The sequence below is a fragment of the Parasteatoda tepidariorum genome, chromosome 12 (genome assembly GCF_982258835.1).
Source record: "Parasteatoda tepidariorum strain Cologne lab strain chromosome 12, Ptep-v5.0, whole genome shotgun sequence".
In the NCBI taxonomy this organism is placed as follows: domain Eukaryota; kingdom Metazoa; phylum Arthropoda; class Arachnida; order Araneae; family Theridiidae; genus Parasteatoda; species Parasteatoda tepidariorum.
The window spans coordinates 9593883-9603466 of NC_141766.1; positions in this window are offsets into that span (position 1 = coordinate 9593883).

Here is a 9584-nt window from a genome sequence, read left to right on the forward strand (position 1 = left end):
GCAGAAATCACTTTTTTGAAGTAGTCAAATACTTTAACGTACTTCAGTATTGCTAGATTTTTAAACTGTTGAAGAAGTTCTTCTTTATCCAAAAGTGTTTTGCATGCATTTCCTTCAAACCCAGAACACCCTCGTCTGATTTCACGCTGAACATGACAAGCTTTTGTCCATGTCAGCGATTCATTTTCACACTCTTTCAACATATGCGTGAAAACAGTGTTAACAACACCAAGCATAAGGTGTAATTCTGGTGGTGGAACAATGTCTAGGAATGCTTTGCCTTCAACAGTTGCAATTAGCGGTGGATGGATGCAATTGAAATAATCTTTCGCTTTGTTTTTTTAGCCTTTTCCTTCAGTCAGCCAACTTGTATAATACGATGAAACATTTTCGGGGGGTCTCAATTCGTCACAGCTGCTTAGCTCATCTTTCTTGGCATAGCAATAAGTACATGGGTATGCGCTGCTGTGCGACATTATACCTGCTAAGATATTCGCTAACTTCAAATCGGTTGCAATTGTGCCGTGGAAAGGACTCATATTCAACGTTGAAATGAGTTGATCTACATTCTTATAATTTTCTTTTGCACTCGGAACGGCTGCTAGAATGAATAGTCGTTTAACTCCAGAATCCTTAAATTTCTTTGCAGCTATCCCCGCATCATACTTAGCACGCCTACAGCTGCACTCGAAGTCCAACTCATTTGATTGTACAGAAAGACATATTTTCAAAAATCCACCTCCTCCATTAATATCCATTTTTAGGTAAACATCCAGTACATCTCGTTTATTTCTCACATACTGAACAAAAGCAGGAACATCTTTGCTGTTAACTCCAAGCGCAGGAGCATTCGAGACTTCATCGCCTTTCATACAAACGAAAGAAAATTCCTTAAAATCAAAATAATCGTCGAAAGAATGAGCTGTGGTATTAAGTTTTGTTTTTTTAAATCTTGGTTCAATTGCTTTTCTACTTCGTGTACACACTCGAATGGAAACTGCCATTTTTAAGGTCACAGTGCTTGTGTAGCTAAAGTCGATTTAAGTTTTTATTATTTTATTTTTTTTAAATAGTGGTTCATCGACTATAATTAACAATTAAAAAAGTCCTAATAATTACAAAATTTGTTATAAACGATTATTATGAATATTTAATACAAATATGTTTTTTTTCTTTCTATTTATAAGTATAAAATGATGCTAACATTTTTGAAATATCGTACTTCGTGAGCAAAAATGTTCAAAGTGGATTTTTTTAAAAATCTCTCCACAGATTATTTTAATTTTTAGATTTTTATTATCTAAGAACATTGTAAATTCAGAATCTCTTCTAATTTTCTAGGTGTAAGAGCATTTTATTTAATTTTAGTTAAGGCGCACCGTGTTAGGTTTATAAAAGAATGTTAATTTTGGACTCACTTTCTTCATCAGGTAACACAAATTTTGCTTACAATTTGTAGTAACTAAATAAAACAGGATTTTATTAAAATGAAAAAATAAAGAGAAATATATAGGTATCTACTAAATAATAAAACTATGTTGATTACTTTGAGCTGCAAATTGTTTTTTAATTTCCAACTCAATTTCTGTCCTTCATTCTCCCCCATCACCACTTTCTGAGAACACTCTTTCTTCATTTTAAAATTTTTTTGATAATTTTACAGTTATGAATTTGATTTGGAGAAGAGAAATATATAATTTTAACAATTAAACTACTTCTGGTGGTGATGAAGGGTACAAAAGTCATATTGGGATTCAGAAGGTCATTTTGCATGAGGGTTCAGGTGTAGAAGACTATTTTTCAGGCAAGACAGGGATATTAACTTTAAGTAGTGTGCTTTAACATAAAACATACTTGAGTAAATTTTAACTTTTTTAAAGTCTGTTCATTCTACAAAGAAGAGAAATGATACATTTAAATTGATAACAATTTAATTTTTTATTTTGTATGGATAATCAATAAAACTTTAAGGGGTAAGAGTATTTTAATATCTTGATTACAAACAGATTTTCCAAAACAATTTTTTTTGAGAATTTTATGTTTTTCAAGGAGTAGTACTTTACTTACATCAGACTGGAGCTGCACAATGAACTATTGGTGATGGTTTAGAAAACAACTTGGAGGATGATCCGAAGATATGCCATCACAATTTTGATCTCTACAGAGATGGATGGCTCTCCTGCTTTAGTAGCTTGATCACCTGTGCACGAAGTCGAGCACTTTACCGCAGAACAGTCTAAAACCACTGTCGCACACCCTTCGTTTCTTAGCAGGCTGATCAAAGTGATCACCCACCTGTTCACAGACTGCAGCCAGTGATCTACTGGGAACCACGTCTTGTGATTGATCCACTGTGGGAATATCAGGGGTGCCACTTTAAAAAAATTTCAAGACTGAACTTATTTTTTGACCAAATAATATTGTCTAGCGTTGTTTACCAAACTTATAGAAATTTATAGCTCACTGACACCAAAATTTACCTTTCCTTGATAATAGCCTACATATTAACTCAATCATTCGATTAATTTTTTTTAAAAATATTTTTCATTATTTTATGTTTTTTTAGCAAACAAAACGAAAATAACAGCTAACCTTGTATATTTTTTCTACAACACTTACTGAGCAACCTGAAACCATTCATGTTTACTTTTCACTTCACCGTTACTTATTTTTTGTTCTAGCTCTATAATTTCTTTCTATTTTAAAGAAATAATCTTGATTTAACTTGGGCCAGCATGACAATAGGTAGGGGTGGGGGAAGCAAACTCAAGCAGATTTAGATTCAGCAATAATACAAAATTAATTACACAAGTAGATGAAGTTCAATCAATCCCATTTGTCAAGACTTTAAGAATAAGATTTAGTGAAGCTGACAAAAAGAATATAAATAAAAGTCCTGACATCATTACCATATCATATGTTTTCATTAAGATATATTATTTTTTTATTTTGATCAAAATTTCTTTTTAATTTCTAATGAGAAAAGAAATAAAATTTAATTAAATTGATAGAATTTATTAGTCCATTGATTTTTCTCAAGACTGATTTCAGTCCCCAGGACTGAAAAGTGGCACCCATGGGGACTATGCTTTTCAAATAATCATGTTAGAATAAGAAAAAAGTAATTATTTTACTCAATAAAATATATTGTAATTGAAACTGTATGGGTAGGGTTTTTCATTTTGTTGTTTTCATTGTAAATATTAGCCTCAAACTTTGTATCCAGGAATGATTTTCAACCAATTGAATTAAGTTGTGATTTCTGTTTGTCCATACAATAATACAGATGGTGATAAGGTCAGTAAACTTTGCTATGTCACAAAACTAAAAAATTACATGTTCATTGATCTATAATGTGAAGTGTGAAAATGTTGATTGTTGAAAGTTAAGAACAAAGGGCAAGATGAAAGTTTATAAATGATTTATTTTCCAACCTCCTTTCATGGATAAAGCTAAAAAAAATTACAAATCTTAATTCCATCATCTTTTTACCAAAAAAAAGTTTGATACATAACTGATTCAGTTTTTCTTCAAAACAGTAATATGTTTAATAATATTTTGTTCCCATAAATCAAGTCCCTTGCTTTTAATACCCTCTGATTTTCTAATAGATAACAATGATTTTTAATAATTTTCACTAATTACTAAATTATTTTTATTCACAAGTATATTATAGACAGTATAGTATTTTATGTTCAAATGTATTTGTGTAGAATAGTTAAATGATAGTATAGCAATTATCTCATTTCTTGCTCAAAAAAATAAAAGCTTTGCATTGCAAAATATAGACATAAATGAATGTTTATTATAACAAATGTATTTAAGCAATTATTTAACTTGAATAGCAAGAAAAAAAATTATAGTAATAATTTTGATGAATTACCAGGTGCAGAATTTTTAAATATTTATTTTTAATAGGAAAACTCAATTTTTATATGAAATGAATACAAAATATTTTCGTTACAAATATGACATTTTTATGTTTTTGTTGCTTTTATGAAATTGTTATGCTATATTTTAAAATTTATTGAAAGCCAATTAAGCTATATATGAACATGAAAATTAAAAATGAATTATGTATTAAGACTACATAAAATACATGCCCTTTCATACTGAGTTGTCTATAATAAATAGCTAATAAATTGTAGTTAATTATTAATAAAATTATTTAATAATAAAATAGTAAATTGTTCCTAGTAAAATAGTTATCTAGAAAAATGCTTAAATGGTAAAGTAATTAACAATAATTAATGTATAATAGTGAATGACTTGCTATTAGTTAATATTAATGCAACAGCAGACAGCTCTAATTTAACATTTTTGATGAACAGGTTTTTGGCATGATGGATAAAGCCATGATTTCCATCCTGTTTGCTTACTTTTGAGGTTAAAATATATTGAAACTATAGTTCATATCAAAAAGTACAATGTTAGTAGTTTTCAGATATATATTTACTTTTAAACAGATTTACAGAAAGAATATTGTAAAACTCTTTACAATTATGCATATTTCGTAAATTTGAACTCATTACTTACTTTGAGATTTTTATCAATAGCAACTCATATTTCCCCTCTAGATTTTAAATGTTATCTTAAATATATTTCTAGCAATATTAAAATTCTGGATTTTAACGTAGAATGAAATGATTAGAGGTTGAAATTGTTAGGAACATGAAAATTAATTTCTGTAAGAAAAGAAAAATTAATATTAAACAGTCTCAATTTAGTTCAAGAAAGTAATATTTTTGAAATAAATTCATAAATTACTTAATGTTTTGATAGTTTTCTAATCATTGAAAAAACATATTCTTAATGTATTATCCATTTAATTTTTTTGTAAACCTAGCAATTTTTTTGCATTTTATGATGCTGAATAAGTAATTTATTTTATTTTCCTTTGTTCCAATGTAAAGATTATGACTCTATCTCATAGACATTATGTTATTGAATTTCTAAAACTGATGCTGGTTAGTTACCCCATTTTTACTAGAACACTTCACAGTTCAGTATGCGTTCAGCACATTTCATTGAGACAATAGAGAAAAAAAACATTTTCTGCTCTTTCTTATGCAATTATAAAAGTTCAGTGCGTATTTTAAGTATAATATTGTGTTCATATGTTGTTCAAAGGTTGTGCAAACTTTTGACCAAGTCATATGGCCTAGTGTTCAAATGAATAAATGACTTTCAATTGGAAAATTAATAGTTTTGATAAGGTGTGAAAGTTAAAGTTGGGACACGTTTGTTAGGTGAAAAGGGGCAGTAATAATACACATCTGATGCAAAATTGCACTATGCGTTTTTCAATATTACTTAACAATTCAATTAACTCTAGTTTATGTTTGCCATTTTGTCTAGATAGTTTAATTTTATAAAAATGTAATTTACCTTAAATTCTCGGTAAAAATAAATCAATTTCCAACAGAATGTTTTCAAGTGTTAAAGGAGGAATTCTAGCTGTATGTCTCATACTTGATGTTTTGAACAAGTGTAAAATCAAATTTGAAAAATTAGAAAGAAGTTCAGGATAATAAATGATGTGGTGAACCTGTAATATTAGTATAATTGATGAAAACATTAAAAAAAACTGATTAAAATTTACAGGAAGACTAATATTTTAGTGTTATAATAGGTAAGACAAACTAAAAATATTATAATGCATATGACAAAATTTACACAAAAAATAATACCAAAAGCTTTGCATGCAAGCAAAAAAAAAAAAAAAAAAGAGGGGAAGCATCTGTTTAGACATAACAATCAATCAATTCACAGTGATTCCTGTCATTGGACATCACCATAACTTACTTTAATCACCATAATCATAATATACTTCAAGGATTTTTTACTGATTGCCTGAAATGAAAGTCATATTAAAGGAAAGAATTTCAGCATGTTGAAGAAGTTAAACAAAAAACGTCAGGCCTCCTCAAAAAGTGTTACTAAAAGCCTTTTGGCAAATCTTTGGATAATGGAAAACACATAAAAAGCAATCTATAGATAAACGAGGGTTGTGCGCTAAAGGAGATCAAATGAATGCTATAAGTTTTAACTCTAGCATATTTTTGTGCTCGGACTTAATTGTCATATTTGTACGTATGCATCTTGAAATATCTACAAAAATACAGTATCTTATATGAACAAACAAAATATAAATTTGTAATATTTATTTTCTGCTGTATTTCATAAATGTTAAGAATTCATATTGCACATGTAACAAGATTTTACAATTTGATTGAATATACAATATTAATACTTAGGACATTTAATATCACAGAATTAAATTTGATATTTTCAACATAGATAATATTTTTTTATATAAATGTACTGCTGCCAAATAAGTTTGAAAAAATTTACAATACCCCTCATAGGAATTAGTTTTCTATTCATTTTATGACAAAAACTTCTATATGTAATAAAAATTCACAGTATAAGTCATAGAAATTCAATTTCTATGGTAAATTTAACATACAGTGGTCTAAATAATATGTCCAGAGAGATTTCATACAATTCAAAAACTGACTTTACGAGACAAATAACATGTAATAACAATATTACGAATAAGAGATGCATACTTAATACAAAAAGTATGTTTTTTAAAATAGAGTAAATCAAAAAGTATCTAGAAAAACTTCATAAAAAAGGATTCTCTTATTTCTTTATCATTGAATTCATTTTACATCTAAAACTCAAATGGGAAATAAAACTGTATTTTTTTTAAACTTCGATCAACAAATGCTTAATTCTTCATAAATTCTATGACTTATAATTAGAATCAGATGTACACATTATCTTTAACAAAAAGTAAAGAAGTTAATAATAAGATTCAATCAAGATTTGTTGATTTTACAAAAGTTCCAAAAAGCTAAATCTTTTCAATGAAAGGTGTCCATTTTTCTAGTCTTTAAGTTTCAATGCTAATTTATATTCCTTACAGAAAGTTTACATGTATTATTATTTTTTTTTCTTTTGAGCACAGATTCATGTTTGTAATGATCCTTGGAACAATGGCATTTAATATGCTAATCTACAGATGTTATTCTCTGAATTTTACCTTTGTTTACACCTATTTCGGTGGCTGAATTGTGGATTGAAATGTCAGGAGGTAGAATTTGCATATCTTTTCATTTTAAAGTGAATTGTAATAGTTTATTTTTATTGACTTTATATTAGCATCAACTTTAAGTAAATTAAAATGGGGTATAAATATGCAAGTTAATCATGCTTGAATTGCTAATGCTAATTTGTTTTTGTATTGTATCGTTTAGTACACAAATTAGCTTTTTGATCTCTCATCATGCATTATTTCATCAAAATCGTGATCATCATGCTTTACACAGTTCTGCATAAGTGTATATTAATTCTAGAAAAGAAAACAATGATTCAAATCATGATTCATAGTAAAGAGAAAACAATCAGGAAAGGAGTAGTGCATAAGGTATACAGATGAAGGAATTAGTACTCGCGTAGCTATAGCTTAACATTCTTCAAAAAGCAAAGAACGATATATAGTTAACTGACCAAGTTTCAGAATATATAAAGAGAATAAATAACAAGTTTATTAAAGCTATGTGTGATAGATCAACTGATGTTGGATAGTATGTATAATAGAGCAGGTTTCTTAATGCCAAAAGAAAAAAAAAACAGGTTTATTGAATTTAAACATGAAATTCAGAATTGAAACAAAATGTAGACCTTCTGAGGGATAAATCAATTGTATACATCCTAGAAACTAGATTTCTGAATGTAGAAAAGGGAGAAAATATATTAATTTAATTGAACCTGAGCATGAAAAACCGTCTGAATATACGAAAAGAAATGATAAATTATGTCAATGAAAGATTCGTAATGTTTCAATTTCAAAATGTAGAAGAAAGAAAAATATCATTTAATCACTTAACTAATTATAGTCTTATTAGTCTCTAAAAAAACTATTAAAAAACTTAAAATCATTAGGCAGTTTCTACATTAATGAAAAAAAACAATTGCACCTGATACTTAAATTCAAGAAAAAAAACTGTAAAAATAAAATATCAAGTACATGTAATCAACTCAACATGACTCATCACAACATGTCAAAATTTGTTCTTATAGAGCGCATCTATCCTACCTTATTTATGTAATCGGCTACATGGTAAAAGACTGAAAATTAGTGAACACAAAGAACTTATTAATTTTAAAAAGAACGATCCAATGAATATTTTACAACTGAGTTAAGTGTTGAAGGTACAAACAATTGATGGCTTTCTACATATAAACATTGGTACACACTTATTAATTCCAAAATTTACATGCAACAAGCACTAATTTTATAAGAGCACTCTTGCACTACATCACCTAGTTCTAAGTTTTTAAAAATAGTCAGTTACCGGTCGAGACTTCATTAATGGGGCTTTCCCACATACTTCACATTGATGTCAAGTCTACTTACTTCTGATAATAACCAGGGGTGATTGTGACACAAAGTAAAAAACCCTGAAAATTTCATGTGCCGATAACAATAAAATATCAATTTATATACTATTCATATTTAATATAATTTTTTGAACTAAGATTCATAATTAAATTAACTACCAATAAAACACACTTTTATAGTAACTCATTAAAGAAAAAATTTAGTTCTTACAATAATCACGATATTGGATTTAAAAAATCGCATGAATATGAATAACGATATTGGATTTTAAGAACGTGAAAATGCAAATTGCCATACTGGATTACGGAATGCAATGATACAAATTGCGACACTGGAGTTTTGAAACGCATAAAAACGAATCACGATGCATGAGTTTTAGATCCCGTGAATGCAACTAGCATCATTGGATTTTAAATTGGAGTGAATATGAATTGGAATATTGATTTCAAAAACATGTAAATACAAATTGTGATATTGGATTTTTAAATCCCGTGAATACGAATAGAGATGAACGATTTTTAAATCGCCTGAATACGATTCACAATGAGCTTTTAAATTAGGTAAGTAGGAAAATTGATGTTTGATATTAAAATCACGTCAATAATGAATCGCGATATTAGCAGATTCCGGCATAGCTTCAAATATTAAAAATGATGAAAATCTGACAACAAAAAAAAAAAATAGAAATCGAAATTGCAGATGAGTCACTTGTTTCGTTAACGCAATTTAGCGAAGGTTTCAAAATTAACATTTTAGATTGTAGAACTTAATTTTTACTTTAAACTTTGGATAGAGGTGAAAATTTCGTTAGATGAAAAGATTTGATTAGCAGAGGACCGTGAATCAATAGCCTTAAGATACGCGGAATTCAGCAAAAATATCACATGCCTTGCTCCTAGTTTCTAGACCTGGAGAGATAATACGAAAAATCCGGAATACAATCATCCCTGAGTGACGCATGCTGTTCGATCTCGCTGGCTTATTTCACCGACTGTCAGAGGTCAAAACATATAACTATCCAGTATATTTGCAGAAAAAGATTTTCAACACACCTTGATATTACTTTGGTAAACAGTTGTATATTACACTGAACTGATAATTATCTATTACACTTATCTGATTTTCATAGAGATTACATCATTTACAGGTAGGTATTGAACCCCACCTACAG